Source organism: Diadema setosum, chromosome 7, assembly GCF_964275005.1.
Source record: "Diadema setosum chromosome 7, eeDiaSeto1, whole genome shotgun sequence".
In the NCBI taxonomy this organism is placed as follows: domain Eukaryota; kingdom Metazoa; phylum Echinodermata; class Echinoidea; order Diadematoida; family Diadematidae; genus Diadema; species Diadema setosum.
This window is the reverse complement of record NC_092691.1, coordinates 9,750,930-9,778,868: the sequence shown is the minus strand read 5'-3', so window position 1 is coordinate 9,778,868 and position 27,939 is coordinate 9,750,930. Positions and strand designations below refer to the sequence as shown.

At 38.2% G+C, this 27,939-nt stretch overlaps 1 pseudogene; it reads right to left on the bottom strand.

Annotated features, from left to right (window-relative positions):
* The window catches only part of LOC140230706 (transient receptor potential cation channel subfamily M member 5-like), a 155,073-nt pseudogene that overhangs the window by 52,083 nt on the left and 75,051 nt on the right, over window positions 1-27,939 (bottom strand).

The following is a 27,939-nucleotide window of genomic DNA, read 5'->3' as shown; positions in this document are numbered from 1 at the left end:
GATTCCAGTATTTTTGGCACTTTAAACATTAATGTTTTTTTTTTCGCAAAAATTGGGCGAGTACGTGGAAGGTGATAGTCATCACGATGACGAGTTGGGTAGATATGAAGAGAGTTATTTCTTATGAACATGTGCAAAAATGTCAGGAAGCTCATCAATTGAAAATTTATACATAAAAATACCAACATTATAATGAAACAAATCAATCAATTTCAGATTTTTGCTTCTACACAAAAGATCATTTGTGTGAAATAAATATCCAATATTATTAATCATTCTTAAAGCACGTTTTTGAAGAAGAAAAAGGGTATCAAGCAAAAACTGAGATGAATTGCCCCAATTGCTATCATTTTAGCAAAAAAAAAAAAAATAAATATTGAAACAGTAACAATGGAGGTGAGATGATAACAAATTTGACGTACCCCTAAATTGACTCGACCTACCCCCTTTCCCCTATTGTATCGTATCTACCACCAACATCGCACCAGATAAATTTGTAGTCACTGTCCACTATGATAGCCAACAGGATTATACTAAAAAAGCCCTTGTAGTTGCAGCATAGCGAGCCGGACAGAGGAGGCTTTCTGATGACCACATGCTTGTAGAATCCACCAGCAAGTTGTTTCCATCCATCAGGGGTTGAAGGGGCTGTCATGACTTCATCTGCATACTCGTCACATATGGCCTGACACACTTCCCTGGCCACTACAGATACATGTAGGGTGTTTTCAGGCACCGTCCACCCATACTGCATGTCGGAGTACTTGGTGCCAGACACAAGATGACAAGATGAGAGTAGCTGCCAACTTGAGACCTTCTTCCAGCGGCTCCCTGTACCAGGTGTACTGCCTCCTGATTCTTCCTCTGACCCTCTCCAGGATTTCATCGTAGAGTTCAGGGGGCATACAGAGAAATTTCTTGAAAGTCGAAGGGTCTTCTCTTCGGAGCTCAACCAACAGCTGGTCGTAGATTCCAAAAGCCCTTCTTCTGGCAGGGTTCAGCCACGTCCTTCTCCAGATACGACGTCGTCTTAAGCCTCGTCTCCATCTGAATCGGCCTCTGATGAACTGGTGTAGGTTCAGCTGCTGATGTATAATATCATTCTGAGCTGGACTCTGAGGCGGGCTGCATCTTCCATTTTTCTGAAGAAACTTTAAAACTTTCAGGTGGAATGTTTATATATGGGTAGCGTGGCGAGTGGCTGGTCACGGAGAGCAGCTCAGCATTCGCCAATTTTTTTCGTCAGGTCATTCACTCGTATTCGTATCACTTCGCAATCCATAGTTTGTCATAGTATCTCTTAGACTTGCCTTCGTGTATGCATTCGCCTTTCAAATTTAGTAAAAGTCAATCTTAGTTTCCCTTCGCATATAAGATGGCAAGCGAAAATACGTTTGTCATAGTATCTTCGTTTCTATGCGTAAGTCATATTTAGTCATCGTGTTGCTTCGTTTAGGGTTCTTTCGAGATCGGTCCACCTTGGCAAAAGCGCGATGAGGGACTATGCGTGACGATAGCACACGAACGATAAACGAACGATTACCGCAGACTAAATAAGAGATGCAAATGATAGACGATTTTTCAATTCGTCGGGAAATTTTAAACATGTTCAAAAATCCCGTGCGAATTTGAATAATCGCAACTGTTAGTTCAGAAGGTGTACGAACCCAAACACGAAGGGTAAATATGACTTACTATCAATTACCATTGAAAACGATTTTTCCAAAAATGCCTTTCGCCAGCCATCGCAAGTCATATTTCTGGCAATTCGCTCAGGTGTGAGGGGGCCTTAACCTCAGCAGAAACGCACAAGCACGCATTTCAAAGGATTGTACCTATAACTGCCGACTGCAATGTGATCTCATGTAGGCCCGACATATTGCAATTCGCAGACTCGGTTGCATACTTCGATTCATAAAACGAGTTCATCTATTGATATATGCTATGACAACTTGTGGATTCTCCTTATCTCATTCAGTATATCCACAATCTGGGCAATTTAAGAATACGTTACTGAGAAATCACTGTCTTTGTCAATGCGGAAAGCGACTTCGTTTTCTTACCTGAACCCTGATTGGGTCCGCCAATGCACGGTTTGCAACAGAGGCAACGAATGAGACGGACCACGTGAGCGATGATGATGAAAGGGGGTACGAGGAACGGCTTGTCGATGTACTCCTTGATGAGCTCGTAGCGGTGGAAATGCCATACTTCGTCCGTGTTCTCCTGCACAGTCGTGAATGTATAACTGTTCGTCGAGAAACGAGGTAATGAGTATACGTCTTAGCCCTAATATCATGGATATGATATCATTTCATCCACATTTTGATTTGATTTGATATGCTTTGATATGCTTTGACATGGTATTTCAACATTTTCATTATCAAAGCTCGTAACGAAGTGAAATACAAGGAAATACTGTAGGTTCTTTGTGCATATACTATGCGTTTAATGCAGTCATTAATGTTTACCCAACAGGAGTGTTTTGGATATTCATGCAGGGCCTAATTTGCTCGGTTACATACAGTTCGTTGTACCAAAGTTCAACATTCCTAAGGTTCATCATCCAGAAAGTTCGTCATTTCGACGGAGCTATACAATATTTCATAATCTTTGATATAGTTCATCATTATAGCAGACGATTATGTTTGCACGAACACGTGATGACCGTTCGACCAATCAGGTGGCTAGAATCTTACGCGGCATATAGTTAATAGCATACCTGAACATGGCGATGAGAAGGTTGAGGAGAAGCACGTTGCTGACAAGCATGTACACACCAAGCAGTATCACTGCCATCCAAGAGTTCTGCGGGCAAGGCATCTCACCCTGTGCTATCAGGGTCGCGTTATTCGAACAGTCAGTATCGCCTATACAGTCCACAATAAGCGCAAACACGAAGAGGTTACCAAAATGTACAGCAGATCCCCTCAAATATAGATACACACACTGACACTCTCACAAACAAATACAAACACAGATACCCAAATACAATGAAGAATATGAGCTGGGCAATACTTAACAAACTTGGAATCTACAAGGTCCATTCCCATATCGTTCTGTAGAGTAAAGTAATGATGTCTTCTTTACCCATGCGCAGGATCTCTTCAGTGTTGCCACTGCTCTACCACAGGGCCCTGGTGTTTGCCATTACGATTACCCCTAGCATTGCCCAGATACACATTTATTCACACGGGTCAACAGGAACATCATGTGTTAAAATATCTCCTCCAAGAACATAAGCACTCTCTTTGGTGACTTGGCAGGGAGAACCCCGGATCTCCGTGCGTGAAAAGCAAGAGTCTTATCCACTATATACCACAGTGCAAGAGGAAATATAAACGGGGAGTTTGGTTTGTTAACTGCTTTGCGAGAAAATAAAATGATAAATGTATTACTAATACAGTGAGCTCGGAAAACGAAAGTGGCAAAGGTATCGAATCTTAACGAAATAACAAGATGAAATGTCCATCGACTCCGAATTGGGATCTCACGCTGACCTGAAAGTAAAAGCCACACCTAAACATCTGAATGTGGCGATATAAAGGCATGGTTCTAATGTAATATATATTAATGTAGATGGCACGCTATTCATTCCTGAGAAGCAGAGGCACCATTGGAATGGTTGTGACAAGCTGCGGAAAATGAAGTGCTATAGCTTACCCTCGATTACTTCCAGAAACAACCCGCCAAACACCTGGAAGTAGGCCCTGTAGGTGATACCCCGAATGACCTCAAGGACTCCACTGGTGTTAGGGTAAAGAATGGCTTGTGAGGCGATGCCGTACGAAAGGAGGAACACACTCAATATACTGCAGAACAACAACAAATCCACCATCTGGAGAAAAACAATAACAAATGAAACAGATAATAATTTATGATAAAGAGCAATGACTAAAGGAAGACATTGTATGGAAACATGCAAGTTATGCTATGTCTAGGGGAAGGTGCATTCCAATGCCTTTAATAAATCACAATAATATGATATCTCTGTGAATGTTCTCAGTCATCCAGGTAAAGTATCTCATGAACTATAATCAATCAGTAGTCAACTGGACTTACTTGTAATTTTGAGTAGCGACGTTTCACGTCCTCTCCGGGACGCTTCATCAGGCCGACTGATCTTTGGCGACAATTGGTTGTTGACCCGTAACAGGGTCGGGGAATTTCGGAAAGCGCCGAGGAATTTTCCGAAGTGCCGGGTTGTAGGCTCCGGCTAGGTTGTGTCGCAGTCCACCTCCTCGGTTTAGGGATGGCTCCTCCCTTTTTACGTAGATAGACTCTTAACTCCCCTCTCAAACCGCCGTGCCTCCCGATCTCAGATGACCACGTCCTTGTTGTCAAAGGTGTGGTTACTGCTATTCATATGGGAGTATACGGCAGAGTCTCCACATCCTGACGAGCTAGCTCGTCTGAGCTGGTACATGCGTTTGACTAAGGTCTGCGTTGTCTCTTTGAAAGATCCGTAGAATCTTCAGAAGCATCATATTCCTGTCTCTTTCAAGCCTTCCAACACATTGAGATAGAAGTTAGTCCATCCAAAGGATAAGACTCCAAAGGACCAACAAAACAACGTGGTCTATGCTATCCAATGCAAGGATGACGAGTGTGAAGAGCTGTACATAGGAGAGACAAAGCAGACCTTAGTCGAATGCATGTACCAGCACAGACGCACTAACTCGTCTGGATGTGGAGACTCTGCCGCATACTCCCATCTGAACAGCAGTAACCACACCTTTGACAACAAGGACGTGGTCATCTTAGATCGGGAGGCACGGTGGTTCGAGAGGGGAGTTAAAGAGTCTATCTACGTAAAAAGGGAGGAGCCATCCCTAAACCGAGGAGGGGGACTGCGACACAACCTAGCCGGAGCCTAGCTACAACCCGGCAGTTCGGAAGATTCCTCGGCGCTTTCCGAAATTCCCCGACCCTGTTACGGGTCAACAACCAATTGCCGCCAAAAATCAGTCGGCCTGATGAAGCGTCTCGGAGAGGACGTGAAACGTCGCTACTCCAAATTACAAGTAAGTCCAGTTGACTAGATTTACTTATATAGTATACAAATATACTTGGCCTTGAGAATTTCTTGTTAAAACTATGGGCAGAGGTGACTCCAAACTAGCACTATTCACTGACGGGCGCAGCCCCGAAGTGAATAGTACTAGTTTGGAGTCACCGAGGCCCATAGTTTTAACAAGAAACTCGAAACTAGGCAAAGTATATGGGTCAGAATTTTGAACGATGTACTATTGAGCCAGAACAAGGTAAAATTTAAAAAGTAGGAAATTCTGCAAATCATTCATCTTACCTGAAAGAGTATAACTCAAGCTTTAATATGAACCCAATTATACTAGGATTTTCCCAGAGGAACAAGTTTTTATTCACCACTGAAGTTTACCATGTCCAGAGCAGCGAACGTCCGTGAGGAATAGTACTGCACATACATTTGAATACCATTTAACATAGTTTCCAAAGATCTGATTCAGTTCAAAATCCTAACGAAATATCTTAAGGGACATGTGTACGTGATTGCAGAATATTAAGCTTGTACTCTTAACCTGTACGTAATGGTAGACAACTGATGATTTAACTAAATTCGTCATTTCTGTGGAAATATTGCTCTTCCGCTAAACACTTTCTTAACTTTACGCGCATTTTACAGAAACTCAATATTTTCACCTCTTATTTCACTATCCCATACTTTAATCCTCACTCCAATATAATAATATACCTTTTTGATATGTATCTCATCTGGGCAGTCTCTATAACCCAACAAACATAGCATAGTTTTCATCACGGAGGTTCGCATGTTGCTCACGGACGTTCGGAACAAACAAGATATTGAACAATGCAGCTCTCTTGAGTTGGAAACGCATTCTACTCACAACAAACAGCAATTTCATGTCGAGAACAAACTCCTCTGCAAAATCCTGAATAGATATTATCAATTCTCAATTATATAAGCTTGTTTATCTTCTCATACTGAGGAATCAAAGAAAACAATTTTTCCATCTCTCGTAAATGAACGTACAAACGTACGTGTAATCTCAGTGACGTAGTCCATCCTTGAGAACGAATATATTTGTCAAAATTTCGTTATCATGAAGTAAATATTCAGGACCTAAACTTGTTATATAAAGTCTACAATGCAAAATTTGCTTTTTATATAACGAACATGATCACAGCTAAAATTATGACAAAGAATTAATATAGAAAAACAACAGAAATGTGCTCCGTTACAGAAATACGAAGTTTAGCTGGGGAGGGCAAACGAATACGTTAGGAAGAAATCCCTCTGTGTTTGCTCCTTGCGTTACACACTGTTACCGAGGAGAATTTGTGTTATTATATTAGTCAAAAATGATAATAGGTTCGATACTGCGAAGTTTCGTCATAACAAGACACAATAAGTCCATATAACTTGGATGGATGTTTGTGACTTCGATATTATATAATATGATTTGTTATAACAAACCTTTTGTAGCGCGTCATTTCGGAGGCTCGTTATTCATACAGTTTGTCAATACGAAAATTGATAGAGTTCGTATAATTATGAAGCTTTTTTATTCGGTAAATGATAGGAAGCTCCGAAGGTTAACCGAAAGGCTTATTAATTTGAACATGAAAAATTATGTTCGCTTATCCAAATGTGGAGAAACAAGTTAACAATTAAAATCCTCCAATTTCAAAACCTCATCATAACCGTTTTCACCAAGACGAATATCAGGCCCATTCCACTTTTAGAAGAACGGACCTAAAAATAATAATCCTTAATATCTATTTTTCGAAGAACATTTCTAACAACAAACCTCCTGAATTAACTACAATTTTTTTCCCATTTTGGAATAACAAACCTTTGGACTTCGGAGTAACGAATCTATGGAAGAGCGAACGTATCGAAGTGCAACCTTAAACCTATTCTTAATCATTACTTTTTTTAACATGTGTTGTCAAAGTAAGCACAAAGGCACAAACAAATTGACGATCTCTCTGTCTCTTAAATGTAAAATGAAAAAAGAAATCTTGGAAAAATTACAAATGAATATTGCTTTTCATTGATGAGTATAAAACAACACCATGTGATGATAAGCGAAGGATTTGTGTGTTTTCATCAGACAATAATTGTATACTGCATGATTTTTGTTCGCTTGTGACGGCATTTCGATGAATAAAACACATAAACAAACAAACAAAAACTTCTCCAGAGGAATTTGGTATAACGGGAGTGCACTCTCTGGCAATTCTTTTCTCTGTGTGTTGGAGCTCGATCCCTTCTCTGTTTCTCAGTCATTTTCATTCAACTGCTTCCACGTCCTTTTGAAACTTTTCCTTTTCTTATTGAACACATGCTCATTACAGACTTCTTCCGTCATTATCCTGAATGTGATTGCGTAGCAATTTTCGGATTTGATTTGGTTTGTTTTGTTTCGTTTTTGTTTTCTGTTTGGTCGCAGCATGTTCAGGCTATTGAGGGAATGAGAGAAAAATCGTCATGAAGAGAAAAATAAGAATGAATTAAGGCATTTAATATCATGACAATTACAGCGAGCGTCCGTTATGGAGACCAAAACTGGATATGTTCTGTTTGAGACGGCAGCTATACCATACTCAAAAGATAAACACTTAGAGCACCTGTCACTAAAAAGTGGCACTGATCCTCTTTCTCCTACTATGTAATCCACTGACTTATTCAACCAACGAACATCCGTGAAAAAAAGTTTTCCGTTTGTTATTACAGGTAAATTGAGTGTTGAACGCTATTCACTTTCGGGTATGAGCGGCTCGGTGATTTGGTAATATTTTCAACTAACATTAATCTTATGTGCAGTGATATATTTATAATTGTCAGAAATTTCCTTTCTCGGACAGAACGTCCGTGAGCGAAACTTTCAGAACCTGTAACAGTACAAATTGTCTCCAGAACCTCATTAGAAAGAAATTTAAACGCACAGAAATTACAGATTACGCAAAATTCCATTTTCCTATAACTTTGTTTTAAGTGTTTAGCTGTTTTTTGTATAATTAGAGGGAAAACAAGCGTAAAATTGTGAGTAAATTTTCAATTGTTTGTTCATCATGATCACATAACGCCTTAAAAATTCTGAAACTACTGCTCTAAACTCATTTTCTACTTTGTAAAACTTTATTTGTCGCTATTCGAGCCAAAAGTTTTAAAGAATAAAGGACACTTTCGGGACAAGTTATCGCTATCGGAGGGATTGCATACGTCACGGACGTTCTCTGGAATTATCACGGACGTTCGTTCTACTACTAGGGACATGTTCCAGGACGGATAACTAATCGGCAGAGAGTACCTAACCTTCCTAACTCTTTAAAAAAATTGAAAATGTATTGTCAATGCAAATTATAAGAAATTTGACATCCTTACAACATATGTATTGCTCAGAGGGGGATCAGGAATTGAATTTTCAGAGAAAATATTAATTATATGCTTGGTTTTTGGTGAATTGCATGGTCCAAAAACTGCGGACGAACCTCAGTCCGCTCCAAAAATGGCATGCAGCTCCTCGGCTAGAGAGCCAAAGGTAAAATGCACTATCGCCAGCAAAGCAAGATGGTGTCCCACTCGAAAACGTTTTAATCATCACGGACGTTCTTTTTTTCTTGGAGGTTCGTCTAAAAATATAATTTCGGTTCCTATTTGACAAAGGATGGACAGAAACTCAAAACAAACATATTATCGTGTTGCTAGATCTTAGTTGATTACAACTCAGAACAATATCGCCAATAACGTTTCATGGGCTACGATCTTTATCAGAAAAGAGCGGAGGCACGTCCGTGACGAAAACTGAGTATAATTTTGCATAAAAGAATATTACGTCCCACGTACAGCCAGCAGACGTACAATTTTTGCAGGATATGTTCATTAGGTGGAACACCAAATTTTCGTATACGTTACAGTTGGGACAACAAAGTAGAATTTGCAGCAGCGATAGAAATAAAAGCATCACGGACGTTCGTCTGTTTAGGACTTTGATATTTTAATTGTTCTCTGTAATTTTATACGTGCTCATAAAGTTCTTATAATTTTGTGGTACATACCAATGATATGTCAGATCCAGAACATGGTCAGATATTAGATGCCACGTACCATTAAAAATGCACATCATTAGTTTGAAAAACAAAAATTATTGTGAAAATAGCGTTTTTACCGTATTTTTACGCTTTAAGTCCTTGTGAAATGAAAAATATCAGGCAAAAGTCAACCAAACCATATATTTCCTGAAAGAAAATTTACCAATCTTTGAGATGACATGAAAAAATCTGGTTTCTTAGATCATCCTGGCGTGTTCTAAGGGAAAGAATGTCATAAGGTACGAAAATTGGCAATTGTACATCGTTCCAAATTCTCACCCATATTTGTTTTATATTTTGGATCAAAAATTTGAATAAAAAGTGAAAATCATTTTATATAGGCCCTAGGCTTAGCCGCACTGCGGCGGCAGCGCAGCGCCTGCAATATACGCAACAGTGCGAGAGATCGGAAATTGAAAAACGTAGTAGCCGTGGCACCGCCAGAGTTGCCCGTCGCATGTATCCAAGCGCTCGTCGCATGTATCCAAGCGCTCGTATGGCCGCAGCAAACCTGAACACTAGAATTCGGGACCGGACGCGGACGGGTACACTTGATTGTAAAGAAGGCTGATTGTGACATCATTTTGCAAATATTATACTATTTGCAAAATGTCGTCATAAAAGTGACGTCATTTTGCAAATAGTACTTCATGGAGTGTCAAACACACCAACACTCTAAAATAGTTCAAAATACCTATAATCACGTGAAGCTCTTTTAACCAATCAATGGAAGACAAATTTTTGATCCAAAATATAATTCATAATATGATTTCAGCGCTTTAGCAGTGATTGACAGATGATGTCATCGACAGAATCTTGGTTTGGAAGGTTTTTTTTTTTTGTGGGAGTGTCCAAGAATATTATACATTACATGGCACATAATTTTTCGATATCCTTTCGGCCACATAAGTGATGATCTGATATAACTCAACTCAGGTTAGCATGGATTTATACATTGCACAAATCCTTTAAGCGTTTACTCAATGAGTTCATCGTTGGGGTCACACACCGTTCCGGGTCAAAATGACTTGGGATTTGGTCATGAAGACCCCGAATGGGGTTTACCCTGACGCAATTCATGACTCTGAATGGGTCATAACTGACCCCATTCCTTGTCATTTCTGACCCTGAACGGTGTGTGACCCCAACGGACCCAGTTCCGGGTCAGTTCTGACTCGGATGTTTTCAGAGTGAACGAACCAGAAAGTCAAAGACAAATCGCAACAAGCGCAAATCTTCCCTGAGGCGAATAGAATTTTGGTACCGGGAATGGACATCAGCTACCACTAACAAGTTTGGGAATAGCTTTCAGACTAAAGACCAATGATCGAAATTTACATTTACGTCACTTTTTTTTTTTCATAAGATATCTTCGTGTAGCATCGAAATTCGAGTGTTGATTATGTAGTAATAACAAGGCACCGCCCGACATGATTACAATGCGCTGTATGCTGGGATATGTTTTTCGAAAAGTCATTACTCCTGGTACAAAAAGCCTTAGAAACAACAACAATAACAACAACTTGACTACGTCTTGCGAACGTGCGCTACTCCGGTTATGACAATCAAGATGATGTTCGTACCAATAAGGACAAACATTAAACTTAATTTATCTCTGCCAGGACAGATATCATCCCAAAGACGCCAGGAATATTATGCAACAAAGAAACCGGTCATGTTGTAATGAGAGACAGAATGGGGAGTTTTACACAAATGGTTCCACACTCCATACAAGATCTATAGCTTTCATCCACAATCCAGTGTTCTGACTATACAGATTGCATCCAGGATTCCGTTGTTGATCTTTTTTTTTTTTTTTTTTTTTTTGGGGGGGGGGGGGGACTGAACATGAAGTGTCGAACATCTGGGTTCTTACCATTTTTCCGATCATCAGAATCTTGGGTCCTAGGCTTTTGACGACGAGAAACGAGTTGAGCATGCGGACGAAGAAGAACATAAGATCACAGCACAGCACGATCCGAGCTGCGTTGAGGTTGGGAGAGAAGCGCAGGATGAAACCCAAGGAGAACAGGACTAGGTTCAAGGTGTCGATGCGATTCCAAAAGTCTCCAAACCAGATCTGAACTTTTCCTTGGAAAGTAAAGTTGTCTGCCTGCACAACCTGTCAAAGAACGCAGACAAAAAATAAGCCGATTCGTAGTTCCACTTGATTACACAGGAGCTTCAGAATAGCTGATTGGCGATAACAAGCATGTGGGTTTTCAAATTCACTTGGTAAGCATTTGTGATGTAATGATTATTCACTTTAATATTCCTTACATATTGCGTTCGCCAGGACATCCACCTGATTGCTACAACGTGTTTATTAAAGCCTAGTATTTGGCAACTGAATATTGGTACAGATACAGATACAGATGGACATAAATTTCGTAAATGCATTGTTACAGGCAAGCCTATGTATAATTTTGCTTTACAAAAAAAAAAAAAAAATGAAGTGGCTACCCGAATGAGGAAATGAATGGTAATTCAGGAAATGTGCTCATTACGAACGGGCTCACTTTGCTGATACCATACTCTTTCGAGTATCTGTATCTAAATCGTAAGTGAGTAAGGGGTTTGAAACTGATGGAATCGGTTTACAAATTCTGAAAAGAGAAGATGAATAGACACACTCTTGAACAAACACTTTTTAAAGTTCGGACGTCATAGAGAGCTGATCGTTACTGATCATAATACAGCTATTTTTGCCAAGTCCATTTCTTCATTATCTTCACAAGTGTTTTATATCATAGTGCAGTGTTATTTTTTGACGAAAGAACCAAACATTCCATGGAGAAATGCCGACTTTGTGAAGAATACTTGCACGTTCAAGCGGATTCAGAGAGTGACCACTATGATTTGTGCCACCCCGTAGTCCCACCTGGTGCAGCGTACGTCCACTTCTCATCCCAAACTTGAACTATATACTACGACTATTTTCTGTTCCAAGGTTGATTATCTAGAGAAGGTACTATATCATTGCTGCAATATTTGATTCCTTATTGAATCATCCCCTCTTATGTTTGAACTATGTGGTAAACATCGGTCGATCTCTCCGCGAAATGTATCATCTTGGACATGTTGTGGTAACGGTCGGCGTGAAATATGATACTTGTGAATTAGCGTGATTACCAAATTTGCAATGACGCAGATTGAAACCCACACATTTCACTTATTGTTATTTTGACTGACCCTCTGCTTGTCTGATTATCTGCTTCTTCATCATCATATCTTGAAATATTCTGTATTCTTCTTCTTGGAACATCGCCTAACATGGCTTCGACTAGATCCCAAGCCAATATAGAGGCTATCGCTGTACATGCCATGCAAGAGTACTTGCAAAGCGATGCATTCTTTGAAGCCATTGAAAAGGCCCTTGAAAAGGGAATCAACAAACAATTGGGGAAATTTGCTGACCGATTAGCGAGCTTAGAGAAACGCAATGTGGAAATAATGACGAGGCTGGAGAAGAGTGAAAGTGCCACAATGGAGAACGAAGTCGCTATTCAGGCCAAGGCGAGTGAGATTGATCGCCTGAATAGCCAGCTCGCTTCGCAGGCAGATTCCATCCACAACCTCCAGCTATCCATCAACGAAATGGAACAATACTCTAGACGAAATTGCCTAAAGTTCTACGGTGTTCCTGAGGGCAACAATGAAAGCACCGACGATCTCATCTGCAATTTGGTGTCCCAGCGACTGAAGGTGCCTTTGTCTGTGACCGACTTGGACCGATCTCACCGAATCGCTCCGAGACACCACACTCAGCCTGGTGTCAAATTTACATCGTCCACCGCAGATGGCGCTAAACCAAGGGCACGTCTGCGTGTCATCATCGCCAAGTTCCACTCGTACAAAACACGAACGGCAGTGCTGCGCGCACGGAAGAAGCTTGCGGGCACAGGCATGGGGATCGACGGGGCACTCACGGCACAGAACCAGCAGCTACTATGGGACGCGAAAAAACACGCGAAAGTGAAGGAGGCTTGGGCCTCTCAGACGGGCGCATTGTCGTACCCTTGCCCGCCAGAAATGGGAAGTCAGTGAAGAAGGTGATTAGGGGCAGGGACGAATTGGTCAAATTATGAATTACATTAAAAAAATTACATGCCAAGTGATATATTGCGATCTGTCATTGGTCAATTTTTGATAGCTTTCTCTTTGTTTTGCTAAATTACATTGTGACAATTTTGATGATTATTTTTCACATGTGTACATGCTCTGTTGTCTTTTTGCTCTGTTTCAGTGATTACAATTTTGATATATTGATCTTCGTCTGTTGTTGATGTTGTTTGTTCTAACGTTTTGAGGTATTGTTTCTGTATGTCACACTCAGTAAGTACATTACAATCTGATTTTTTAAGCTCTGACGAAACAAGTACTGGTTATGTAGAAAATGACAATTCTTTTGATGATTTACCTTTTTTTTTTTGGTGTCAGCGATGAGGAGTTTGTGAATTTTGATAAGCACGCAGAAAAGGAAACGGATTATCTCAATCTGGGAAGCAGATTTCAGTTTAACTTATAGATGGTGATGATGATTTGATTCATGATGTAAGAACTGTAGATTATGTAACTGATGCTGAATTTAATGTTAAAGTAAATAAAGTAGATGTAAATTTAAGTTTTATACATATAAATGCACGAAGTTTATTACGCAACTTTGATAAAGTTTGCGGTTTTCTTGCGTGCCTTGATTTTTCTTTTTCTATAATAGGCATATCTGAAACATGGATATCTCCTGGATTGCCGCTTTCCTTTGATATTGATGGGTATGATTTTATACATTCTGACAGGTCTTCAGGTAGAGGAGGGGGCGTTGCAATGTTCATCAGGAAAGATGTGAAATACAGAGTCTGTAAACCAATGCAAGAATGTGAAGGGCTTGAATCTCTTTGTATTGAATTATTATCTGGAATTTGTAAGCATAATATTGTTCAAGTTTTGTACCGTCAGCCGAAATGTAATGTGCAATCATTTATCGCTTATTTTGAAACATTTTTAAATCATGAATTTACTAAAGATAAATCTGTATTTATTATGGGAGATTTCAATATCAACATTCTTAATGTGTATAATATTTCTTATGTAAGTGAGTTTGTTAATTTGTTGTTTTCAGCCGGTGTGTATCCATTAGTAGATAAGCCTACCCGTATTCAAGGAAACTCTGCTTCTCTTATAGATAATATAATGACAAATATTGTAAATAGATCTATTCATTCTGGAATTTTTTTGACTGATATGACAGACCATTTTCCAATTTATAGCATAATATATCCCTCACATGGTAAAGACACTGAAAAAGTAAAATTGTTCACATTTCGAGAGATCAATCCAATTAATATTTTGAAATTTAATAATATTTTACAGTCGATTGATTGGTCATTTGTATACAGTGAAAGTGATGCAAATGATGCATATAATGCTTTTCTTGAATTTTTCTGTGCGGAGTATGACAAATGTATTCCTAAGGTGAAAAAAAAGTAAACGGAAATGTATTATAAAGAAACCATGGGTTACATTTGCTATTCTGAAAGATATACGAAAGAAAAATAAGCTTTTTAAACGATATATGAAAAATCCGTCTGAAAAAAAAATCCAAAGTAATGTATCAAAAATGTCGTAATGAATTGAACTCGAGTTTACGTCGAGCGAAAAGATCTTATTATCATAAAAAGTTTTCATTTGTAAAGAATAACTTAAAAAAGACATGGTCATTAATAAATGATGTACTTGGACGTAAACAGAGTAAGCAAACTTTATGTAATTCATTTAAGATAGATGATAATATTATATACGACCCTGATATTATAGCAAATAATTTTAATGAATATTTTGTTGATATTGGTTTGAAAATGAATGAGAATTTTTCTGAAAATGAATATGCTTTCTCTGAATATATGAATACGCCCATAAATTAAAGTTTGTTTTGAAACCTGTAACAAAAAAGGAAATCCTGGATATATGTGCAAAAATAAAATCCGGGAAAAGTTCAGGATTTGATGATGTTGATGGTAAAGTAGTTAAAGGGGTAATCGATGCAATAATTGAACCATTAATTTATGTTTTGAATTTGTCTTTTTCTAACGGTATTGTACCTGATAAGTTGCAAATAGCCAAAGTGATTCCTGTTTTTAAAAAAGGTGACTCTCAAGTTTTTAGTAATTATCGACCCATTTCAATTCTACCTTGTTTTTCTAAAATCCTCGAAAGAGTAATGTACAATAGATTTCATAGGTTTTTATTGTCCAAAAATGTTTTATATCCGAGTCAGTATGGTTTCCGAAAATGTTTTTCAACTGAAATGGCTATCACTGAAATACAAGACCGAATAGTCAATGAAATAAATGTTAATAAAAGTGTAATAGGAATATTCATGGATCTTTCAAAGGCTTTTGATTCTCTTTCCCATTTTATTTTATTAAAGAAACTAGAGTATTATGGTATTAGAGGTATTTGTTTGAAGTGGTTTAAGTCTTATCTCTCTGGTAGAATGCAATATACTGTTTTTGATTCTGTTTCTTCTGATTTTAAAACGATTTGCACCGGGGTCCCACAGGGGTCGATTTTAGGTCCTTTGCTTTTTTTGCTTTATATCAATGATATTGTTAATTCTTGCCCTGATTTTGATTTCATTTTGTATGCTGATGACACCACTATTCTTGCTTCACATAGCAATATAGATATTTTATATGATATTGTAAATAAAAATGTGTTTAAAATTGTGAAATGGTTTCAGTGCAATAAACTGTCATTAAATGTAGATAAAACTAATTATATGTTATTTCATAAGAAGAAGGGAAATGTGCAATTCACAAATGACATAAAAATATATGGAAAGCCAATAACTCGATGTAAATCAGTTCAGTTTTTAGGTATTATTCTGGATGAAAATATTGACTGGCGTGAACACATAGAAAATGTATGCAGAAACGTTGCGCAGTTTGTAGGTGTTTTAAATCGTTTGAAGTTTGAATTGCCATCTTTTGTTTTATTTTCTCTTTACAATTCGTTTATATTGCCTCATTTGTTGTATTGTAATGTCGTATGGGGAAACACTTTTAATTCCAGACTTGATAAGTTATTCAAATTACAAAAGAAAGCAATTCGCAATGTTACAAAATCTTTATATTTAGCTCACACTTCTCAGTTATTTAAACGATTGAATACACTTAAGCTGCACGATATAAATAAACTTCAAATAATTTCTTTCATGCAACGCTTCCACACAGATACACTCTCTCCTTACATCATGAATATTTTCACATTAAATTCAAATATACACACTCATAACACACGGAGCTGCAATAAAATTCATCAATGGAAATGTCCTAGTACGAAATTAAAACAAACTCTTCGTCATACAGGACCAGTTTTTTGGAATGCAATTATTAACCCAGATGATTATAATAAGCAACATAATAATTTATTTAAGAAGCAGTATAAAAGAAATCTTTTATCTTTTTATTAAGATTGCATTGATGTATCTAATAATTCTTTCTATGTTCATTTCGTGGTTTTTTTTTTGTGTCTGATGTTCTTTTGTGTATCTTCTGTATAAAACTGATTTATGATTTTTGAAAACAACTTTGATTCCAATTCTACACGATTTGTAACAACGGTGTATGCGCGCCTACAGGCCTTATTGGCTTTTTATGTGTACACCATTTTCCATTTTACTTGTTGCCTTTTGTATTCTGGAACAATTCATGACTGTAATTCTGATGTTGTTGTTGTGGTTTCTTTTACATGTCATTGTTGTTTATGTTCATCTGTAACACCGAATGCTTCATGTTGTTTTTATTGTGATTGAAATGGAAATAAACGAAAAGAAACGAAATGAAACTCTAAAAAACATCCGGGTCAGTCTGACCCAGAAAAGGGTCTGGTGGGGCCACATTCCATTCCGGGTCAGAAATGACAAGGAATGGGGTCAGATATGACCCATTCAGAGTCATAAATTGGGTCAGGGTGATCCCATTCCGGGTCTTTGTGACCAAATTCCAGGTTATTTTTTGACCTCGAACGGAGTGTGACCCCCAACGGACCCTTTCCGGGTCAGTTCTGATCCGGGTGTTTTTAGAGTGCAGATAGGGAAGTTTCAAAATTCTATAGATGGAAGATAATACTATATCGGGTGCGATATAAATTAAATTTTAGACTGAAAGATCATTTACTTTTGTTTGTTAGACTATGTCAGTTTTGCATGAAAAGTAAATGCCTCGAGGCACGAGCAAATCTAGGACTAATAGATATTCAATGCATAAACGTTTTTCTAGTTGATATTTTGGTTCAAGGGAGGGAAATATAAATCTCTGCGAAACGCTTTTCTTTTAATCATCAGTAAGTGGAAATACCTGTCTCAGTTCCTCAAAGAATTGGGTTCCCACCCAAACAACGAGCACAATTTCGGGGATGGATATGGTTTCATGGAAGTCACACAGCATGATGTAACTGAACAGACCCAAGAACGCGAAATAGGAAATCTGCAAAGAGAGAGAGAAAATATAACAATATCCAAAAGCACTCATCAATATTATGAACATCACCATCATGACCAACATTTGTAAAATAACATTTGAGAACAAGTTTTCATATTTGATTTAGTCTTCCTTGCGTCGAGTCTTGCTTGTTGTGAATGGTTGACAAAATGCCCTTCATCAATGTAAACAAAGACCGATTTTCAGTGTTTTCAGTAGTCATGATAAAGATCATGGGCATATAGTTACGTCCTCGGGTTGGACTCGAACCAACGACCTCCTGATTGCTAGACAGGCGTTATGTCCACTAGATTAGCGAGCTTCTGCTCGATAGCCAATGAGTGATCTCTAAAAACCCTAGATGAATAGCTCATAATTACTAAAAAATAATAAAAGTAAAAAAAATGAGAGTCTTTAGTGGTTGCACTATTTCTTGCCGGATATGACGTCTGACTTTCAATAGTGAAGTGCCTTCAGTCTTCGACGTCATGTTTTCACCTATCATGTCCCTCCCGACTCGGGTGTATAAACGGATACCTAGCAAAGAAAGGGTAATTATAATGGCAGGGCTTAGTCGGGTAGAGCAGGGGCAACACTAAAGAGGCAAAACCCTGGATAGAAAAGACCGTATCATTGTTTCATTTCGGCTTTACATCAGATGATTATTCGTATACTCACGAGATGCATATTGAACTTGACGACGGGAGAAGTGAAGAAGTGAAAGACTCTTGCACAGTAGCCCAGCTTTCTCCTCGGAGTTCTGATTGTTGTGTCAGACTCCTCCCCGGACACAGACTCGAGAGGTTCGTTTTCTTCCGGGTTCGTTGCACTGCCGCGATGAAGGACCATTTAAAAAACAAACATAGAAACTAGAACAAAACCTAACAGATATCACCGATGGAGATTCCTATCATATCGTGCTACTGGTGCCTGGCCCCGGGGCCAGGGTTGACAGTAAAGGCAGGGACCTTACAACTCGTCCATACAGAGCCAAGAATCTTTGTCTGCGTCGAAAATGAACTTGATAAGCATTCTAGAACATCCGAAAGGATAATCACATAGCGCCTTGTGCATGTCACTTTATATCTATCGTGCCGTTTTGGTGGCTACAAAAATGTAACTGTAAACAACATGCCTACGAAAATGTAACTGCAAACAACATGCCTGCGGAACATGGCATGAATGACATCCCAATACTTCATATCAACCACGGCGACTGAACAAGTTTTGCATTTAAATTTGTAACACTATCTTAAATCAATTACCCTCCTTCTTCATATCCCATTATGAAAATATACAGTCAGTAAAAAAAAAAATGTATGATCAATGCAAATACATATACTGCAAGATAAAAGATTAAAGATGCGGAACGTCCGCGTGTTCTCCGTACAAGCTGGGGAGTCACCACTATTTTTTGTATCATGTGATATGAAGCATATAAGTATATCCCATATCTGTCCGGTGCGTTCATTCAAGATGTTCATTAAAACCCATAATACTATTTTTTTTTTCATAACTTCCGGGAGCTATTAATTAGACCTCACTATATTAAAATCTAATAAGTATGATCTTTCTAATCATTTATTGACACCGTAACAACGTTTGTTGCGATTAATTCGATGTCAGTTTGAGTTGTCATAACTTGTCAAGCGAAAGTGCGTCAACCCCTCTTCGATGTGACAGGGTATACTATGCCAGTTAAAGCTATCACAAAGAAGGTTCGGTTCCGCAAATCAAAGCCATTGCAGCAGCGTTCTACAAATTTATAGGGAAATCACAACAATTGGCCAAGATATTAAGGCCATCACAACAGGGTTCTACAAATTGAAGGCTATCACAACAGTGTTCTGCTAATCGGGACTACCACCTTTTTAAGGGTTCCTTACCAGATATCACCAGCGTCCAAGTCTGTGGAATTCTGCTTTGATTCCCGGGGGTTCTGCTGCGGCTGAGCTCCGCTCTCTCCTTCCTGGCTTTTCGTATCCTATACCCCCACAGCCGGAATATATAGCAGAGATACACACAGAGTACAAAGAGTCTTAAATTTTCTGTTAAAAAAACAAAACAAACACAGGATCTGACATTACAGTGGATGCTTAGCCTCCCCCACCCCACCCCCATCCCCGATTTCGAAAACAACGCTTGCCATACGGCAAATTGTTTGCATCTTTGGAAGACAACACATGATGGTAGAATAAATTGCTACTTCGACTAACAAAAACATGTGTAAATGTGTTAATTACACTTAAGTACAGATACATTGTACTTTAATTTTCTAAATTCAAAGAGCATGGGGAATACAGGAGACTAATCTTTTTAACACCCTTTACTACGTTTTACTTTTTTTCTGCCTGCATTGTAATTGATTGTATTGCAGTAGATACCAGCTCCAGTTTCAGTTTCAGTTTCAGTAAGTTTTATTTCTCTACTTGTATAAAAAAAAATAATCAGTATGACAATATCAAAAATATTCCCAAGTCATGAAAATATAAATGAGAGCTATCATTACAAATATAATCAGGTGAATAATACATATACTTCATGACAAATGTTTACGTACAGGTGAAGGAAACCATTGATATCGGCTTCCAGACATCATTGGACATTACGGCTTTTACGATTCTATCTTTTTAGCATGCCCACAACGCCTGCATTCCACATTTCAAGATGATAACGAGAGAGTTTTTGTTTTGTTTGTTTGTTTTTGTCTGGTTTTTTTGAATGTATGTATGTTTGTTTCTTTGTTTCTTTGTTTGTGTGTGTTTATTTATTTATTTATTTATTTATATATATATATATTATTTTTTTTTTTTGGGGGGGGGGGGGGGGCTGGGTAAGTTTGTTCATTCATTGAAAATTCTTCCTCACATCATCAGACTCTGTCTCTTGGTAATGCTGTTCTTCTCTGTCGTCATGCCGGAACTGAACGAAGAATATCGCAGGTGGAAAGAAAAGGGCCAACCAGATCTAGCAATTAAAGTGAAACAGAGAGAAAGAAAAAAAAAATCACCGTTCATAGTGTCTAAATATTCAGAAGAAAGACCGAGAGATCGGAAACACACAGCAGTGCGAACACACTCTTTTATACATCGATGAGATATCTACATCACTTCGTACAATTTGAACTTTTTGAACTACAATGTACTGCATGGTGATGACAACAGCACGTCACACAGCGACACACACACACACACACACACACACACACACACACACACACACTTCGCATACGCCCCAGTACACATATTATTATGAGATTAGAAAAACGCTTTGCAAACACGGATACATTCTACCAATTGGATGGCATATAGACTAATAATTTCTTTACATTTTAGAAATAAAACAGATTATCTGCAGCACTTCCTAAGATGGTAATTGCGTTGTGTGTTTCTCCTTAATAGCCAATGAAGATATGGTCTTCGCATTTTCTTACCATACCATGCCAGAGGGATGAAAAATGAAGTATCCATTTTATCTAAAAGGACACCAAGAATGAGCGTTTCCATATTGACATCGATATCTGATATGATGGTCACTCTGAGGAGCTTCTACTGGAGGAATTTCTACCGGGATCTGACAACATTAATTGTTTCGACAGCACTATATATGCAGCACCTGCCCATAATCACACAACACTCACGATAAATGAGCTAGCCGTAGCCGAGATCTCCCCAAGCCACATCCGGTTGAGCACGTTCTGCACGCTGGTGTGCGAAGTGAACTTCAGGTTCTCCACGCTGAAGCCGATCTTCACGCACGAGGCATTCCCCCAGTTGGGGCGGGTCACCGTCAACAATTCGGCCGTCGTCGCCGCGTTCTCGTCCTGGCACTCGTCCAGTACGCGCACTGCCATCTTCTCAAACTTCCTGCAGATTAAACAAACGGAGAACCAACCACTTTAAGGACAAATCCGGCTAGAAATAAATTGATTTAGAAATAGACTAATCATTGAATCAGCACAACAATGAACAATTTATCATAAAGAATATAAGGAAATTTTGTGAAACTTCCCTCAATTTTGCAAAACAATTTTCAAACAATAAATTGATTCGAATGACAAAATGAGTGAGTTGATGATGTCATCACTTCCTCGAATAACGACCTGGGATAACATGATACATAAGAAAAATTGAAGTTCTAATTGGAACTGAAGGAAAAACGACAAAATGTCACTTCAATCTATAATTTTACATGTGCAGTGGATGAAATGCATTACGTTAAACATAGGACTTAACAAGACAATATTACGAAGGACAGAGAAGGGGGTACCTGAAACTGGCAAAGTAGAGAGATTAACAGTGTAATAATAATGTCACCCACTCTGCGGTCTTTTTCATGTCTGCGCACTCATCGGGGAAGTAGCGGTCGTTTGAGAAGGCGATGTTCTTCAGGATGTTGGTGGCCGTCAGGGCGGCGGCTATGGGCTCCTTGCATCTTTCCCAGCACAGTGTGGCCAGTTTGAAGCGGTCCGCAAGAATCGCGTAGAGGAACAGTTCCTGGTACGGGAAGGAGAAGCCCATCATCTTTGCATCGCTGTTAGAGCGACCTAGGTTTAAAAAGAAATGGTTTATTGTCATTTGAGTTTGGAAATAAGAAAAAGATATTTCGTACAAATTTAGGTATTAATGTACGGAGATACATGAAATGTGACGCGGAGTTTATGCTGACGATTGCAGGCAAAAGACAGTCAAACTGTATAAAAGATACAGGAAATTAATTGACTTGGTATAACAATATTCTAAATAGTTTTTTGTTTTGTTTGTTTGTTTGTTTGTTTTTCACAAGAAATAAGCCTCGAGCGAAAAAAAAGAAGAAAATAGTTTCTTCGTGTCTCCAACCAAATATTTTCAAGAAATGACATAAAAGCAGCAATTTCATTTACATGGCAGAGACCGCTATTTGAGGCCCAAAATGGACTAAAGTGATAAGGAACAGATATTCCAAACTTTACGGATAATTGATTTGGTTGCATGATCTTCGATGACATGATCTTCGATGATCCGTTTTCAGCCAGTGCCTTTTAATTGGCGTGTTGAGAGAAGCATTCCTTGTGGGGTTACTTCAAAACGTCTGGCACTTACGCATCATGGACGGGGAAGTGTAACGCCCTCCTTCGGCCTCCTCCTCCTTAGTTGGTTTGGGGGCTGTCAGGAAATCGGGACGGTATCGATTCCGATTGTATTGTTGATGGATCAACTTGTAGTCGCTAAACGTGTAAGTTTTGATCAGCTTACTGACATCAGACAAAGTGAAGGTTGTCTGTACAGCGAGGAAAGAAAATGAAGAAAGTTCGGAGGAAGGTTTCCACTTCATTCTGCTGATATCAATATTGTTATTCAGATTAGCAATAATAATATACATGCAATGCAAACCTTACACCCTGTGCCCTTAACTGAACTTAAGTCATATCATATTGCATTATGTTATACTATATTATATTAAATTATATCATATTATATCATATCATATTATATTATATTACATTATATTATATTACATTATATTATATTATATTACATGTATATTATATTATACTACATTACATTATATTATGTCATATGATAATATGATATGATATGATATCATACATTGTGTTATATTATATTATATTAACCTTTAATCGTATATAACCTATACGTATGAGTATACAATTTACCTTTAACTATTTTCCCCTTCTCTATTCTTATACTTTTCCTTCTTCATCTTTTTCTATCATTGATATCATTACTATTATTGAAATCATCATCACTATTATGAAAAGTACGACTAGTAATAGCTGAGGTATAGGAGAGCAGGAGAATAGTAACAGTATAGTAGGTTGTAGCAGTAGCGGTAGCAGCAAAATTTTTATCATATTAATTGTTATTGTATCGAATAGTCTTTTCTTCTATCAATGCTGATCTCTCTCACGCCTTGTGGAATAAAATGATTCAATGTCGATTTTTCATCCTATACAGTTTTAACAAAAAATATAAATAATTGATGTATAACATGGTTACGTACGAGGTGAATATGCGAGCTGTTGCTGCCATATTATAGATAAAAAATTATTAACTTGGTTGGTCAGACAAAGATCAGGCAGGGAGGCCGAAATGTTCTTACATTAAGACCACAATATTATCTTACCCTGGAGCTCGGTCGATGTTTGCGCAGAAGATGGCAGAGAAAGGACTTCTTATCCAGCTATGGGTGAAAAAGTAAAAGATGATACTTATTATCTTGGTGAAGGGAAATAGTACTCACAGTATACAGATTAAGGAATATTTTCTCGAAGGAAAGGGGAAAAAACACTTTAAAAGGGGAGGACAAGAATAAAGAGCATGATAGCGGTAAATCTGCAATGCTAAAGTATAACCTCGTGACGAAAACTTCGAACTTTTCAGTAATACTTAGCAAGGATCATCTGGATCTTGTAGTAAAAGAACGCAAATGAAGTGCGCCAGACCTTGCTGGATTATAATTAACTCCCAAATAATTGCAGCTCTTTGCAACCGGTATCAAAGGTCATATTTACATCGTTGTAGAGGCTTGTGAGCTTGACCTGAGTGAGATACTTCTGAACCGACAAGTCCTGCTCCAAGAAGAGTTGGATGAACTCCACTTGGTTGTGGGAGATGGCATTATGGAAGAAGCGCGACAACTCTTCGGTCTGTCAAAGAAACATGAACATGTAAAGAAAAGATTATAATACCTATTTCAAAGGAAACGGAAATAGTGAGATATTGAGATATTACATTAGGATAGAAATCAAAGGAAATGGGTATTAAAACAATATTCACCACGTGGATGTAGATTTTGACAGTGATGGTAATTACAGGCAGGCTTTTGCCGCTTTTCCATTACCTCAGTTCTTTTTCTCATGTTATGACATTAAGATTGTATTATGGATTGTATCACAGTTGATGATGTTCACTGTTAAATGTTACTGCTGACCGCATATATCGCAAATAAGCAACAATCTGCTGGAACTATTAAATCTAAGCTTACATCTAAAATAAAAACACACAAAAGAGGTGAAAAACTTATTTTTGCTGCATTCTGTAATCAATAAGACCCCCTCTGTGACGCCATCAACGACAGCATACTTTAATTTTGGAGCTGAAAAGTATTTCTCGCGCCACCTCTGCTCTGTTCCATATCATGGCAATCTCCAGCTGGTTCACCCAGGACACATTCGCCGCTGAGAAAAGAGAAAAGAGAAACCCTGACTGCATCTAATCCTTTCAGCAAGATCTAATGACAATAATGACTATTTGTATTAGGTCTTACTAACCAATGCTGGCCTCTCCCTACAACAAATCTCCTTACAATCATTACCTCGGCAATGCTAAGGACTCCTTTTCAACACCTGAATCAGGGAGGTGCATGAAAGATACATTTTCAACATCTTGTTCAAAATATCCTTTTCCTTCCCCCTTTTCCTGATCACTCCAGCCTCTTCATAGCCACACCTTTCTCACTAATCTTTTTATCTATTTTTCTTCCTTTATGAGAGCTGTTCCGTGATTGTTAATGTACGTCTACGTGTGTGTCCGTGTGTGTGTGTACTATTCTGTCTTTTTTTTCAATCTCTTAGGCAAATTGCCTCGTCTCCTTTTCCTAAAGTTTTGAAATTTGACTTTTTCTTCTTTTTTAGGGGACTGCATACTACAAGTGCTTTTTTTTAGCAGTCGCCTTCATTTCCAACAAATTTGTTCCTGAGTTAACCATAATGATACAGCATTTATTTGTAGCTCTGTTAAATATCATTTCTGTCTTTATTACATGTTATTATGTTCATTGTATTGTTGTACTGATTTTGTGACATTATTCGTATACCCAAACATTTCTTTGTATCCTCGATTTGTTGGAGATGAAATAAAGCAACTTGAACTTGAATATGTACAACGGGCAGAAATTGAACCCATAATCTTTTGCGTAATACTACACATCTCTATCCACTATACCAAGTTGCATGCACACATTGCTGACTCGCTGATACATCAATGACACCGTTACCTCTGAGGAGGGCGTTCAAAATCACCCCAGGAAGATCGGTGCTGTCATCCAGGTTGCAGAACGTCAAGGCCTCCTTGTCATCCATACATTTCTTCACGCTGCTGATGAAGCCCTCTACGTCCATGTCTCTCTGCATGCCCTTCGACTGCCATGACTGCCGTATCTCGCTAGCCAGATCTTCCCATTTGGAGCCATTTCTTGATATATCAATGATTAAATGTACAATGCTACATAGATGAATGTAAAACTAATAATATATTTTATTGGTATATCAGTGTTGCTGTTCTCTTCATCCCAGTATTCCATGCATGCCCTACAAGCTTGGCTTTTTAGTATAACACTCTTTTCTATTCTTACGATTACTTCTTTTTTTTTTTGTTACCATGACAAAGTGTGCGTTGTTTCTTTTTTTTTTTTCTTGCTATAATATCCTTCGTACACACATTTCATATTGTGTTCAATGAACTATCCTTATCAGCTGAATGAAAGTCAGATTGACACATGTACCTCTTCGGATATATTTTTTTTTTTCATGTGGAGAGTAATTAGGAGATTAATTCACATTTTGTAATAATAAATGAACGTTTCTGAATATATAGAGAGCACAAGGAGTACCCACACAGACCCACAAATCGGTAGATATGAGGAGAACAGCGTGCACTGCACCGCACTTTGGAAAGAAAGTATGCATTGCATACTCACAAGAAGTGCATAATAACAAGAATAGCACCATAAACTACTTTCCACACCATAAAAAAAAAGAGATAAATGCAGATAATGCTAGTTGAAAATTACGAAACACCAACAGAAATAACGAAGAGCTTCGTGACATCGCGATCGTATAGTTTTGGCTGAAACCTAACTTCGGATTTCTAACACTTTTGGGTGAGATAATAGAAAACCACTCATGTGATGTGATTCCAAGAGGAATACGAAATCAATTTGATGAAAATTGATTTTGAAATGGCTGAGATACCCAAAAAAGAGAAAACCTAATAAAAGGTGGGACCCACCTTTTATTACAATCGCTTTCTTTTAGTCTGTTTTTTTAATGTCTCAGTCATTCCGAAACCGATTTTCATCAAATAAACTGGTATGCTCTGTAGTATTTCATTAGTGGTTTCTTGGTATCTCGCAAAAAGTTAAAAGCCCAATCCTCGTCTCCACCAATACTTTACCATCCCTGTAATGAGAGAATTTCTTCCTTATAGATGTTGCAAAACTGTCCATGCACTCACATCAGCTTATCGTAAGCACTGGCCAGCTCGTCGGCTATTCCTCCTGTCCCTCTGATAACCACAACGGGTGTGTTGGAATCCAGGGCACTCTGCACCGTCTTCAGTGAGTTCGGTCCTCCCTCGAGGAGCACACACACGTGGAGCGCTGCATCAGTCACGTGATAGATATATCATATATATATATATATATATATATATATATATATATATATATATATAGAGAGAGAGAGAGAGAGAGAGAGAGAGAGAGAGAGAGGCGAGGGAGGAAGCAAGTCACGTGATCATCATAATATTCTGGAGTATTGCAGGAAATAAAGACCTTTCAAAGCTGAAAGGCAGTACTAAGTAATCGTAAGTTCGACAAAAACGCAAAACGCTAACTTTTCATCTTCACTGAAAGTATCATCATAAGGTATAGGATATGTAAATCAACAAATAAAATTTTCATCGTCTTTCACACAGTAGCTACATTCATAAAATTCACATGTGCAAATTTATGAGGTGATAACAACGTGAGAAGCAAAATATTCGCGCCAAAATTTGAAAGGAAGCAACGAAAGCGTGCGTTCAACTCACTGACGCCTCTGAGCTTGACGAGATACTCGATGAAACGCCCCCGTAGGTCCACTTCCCCACCGAACTCCTCCTTGCCGCTGTCTACCAGGATGAAGTGGGTGTGGTTGGGATCTAGGGATCGCGAGCTCTTCACCTCGTAGTCAAAGGGGTCGCAGCTGCTCAGTTTGGCGTCATCCCCGTCTAGCTCTTCAGGTGAGCAGTAATTCTGTGGGTTTTTTTTTTTCCGGATTCAAAGTAATGATGAAAATGACAATATAATAATAGTTATAATGATAATGATGATGATGATGATGATGATGTTGATGATGATACAACTACTACCACTACTACTGCTACTACTAATAATAATTATTATTATTACTATTTTCATTATTCCCAATGAAAATGGTCATGATAATGACATTTATCATGGCAATAATAAATAATATTAATGATAATCATCATGATAATAACAATCAAAATAATAGTAATTGTAGTAATAAGTACTATACTAATTACAAGTACTATAAAGAGCCTAATGATATCAATGGCAGCCAATCGAAAATTATAAA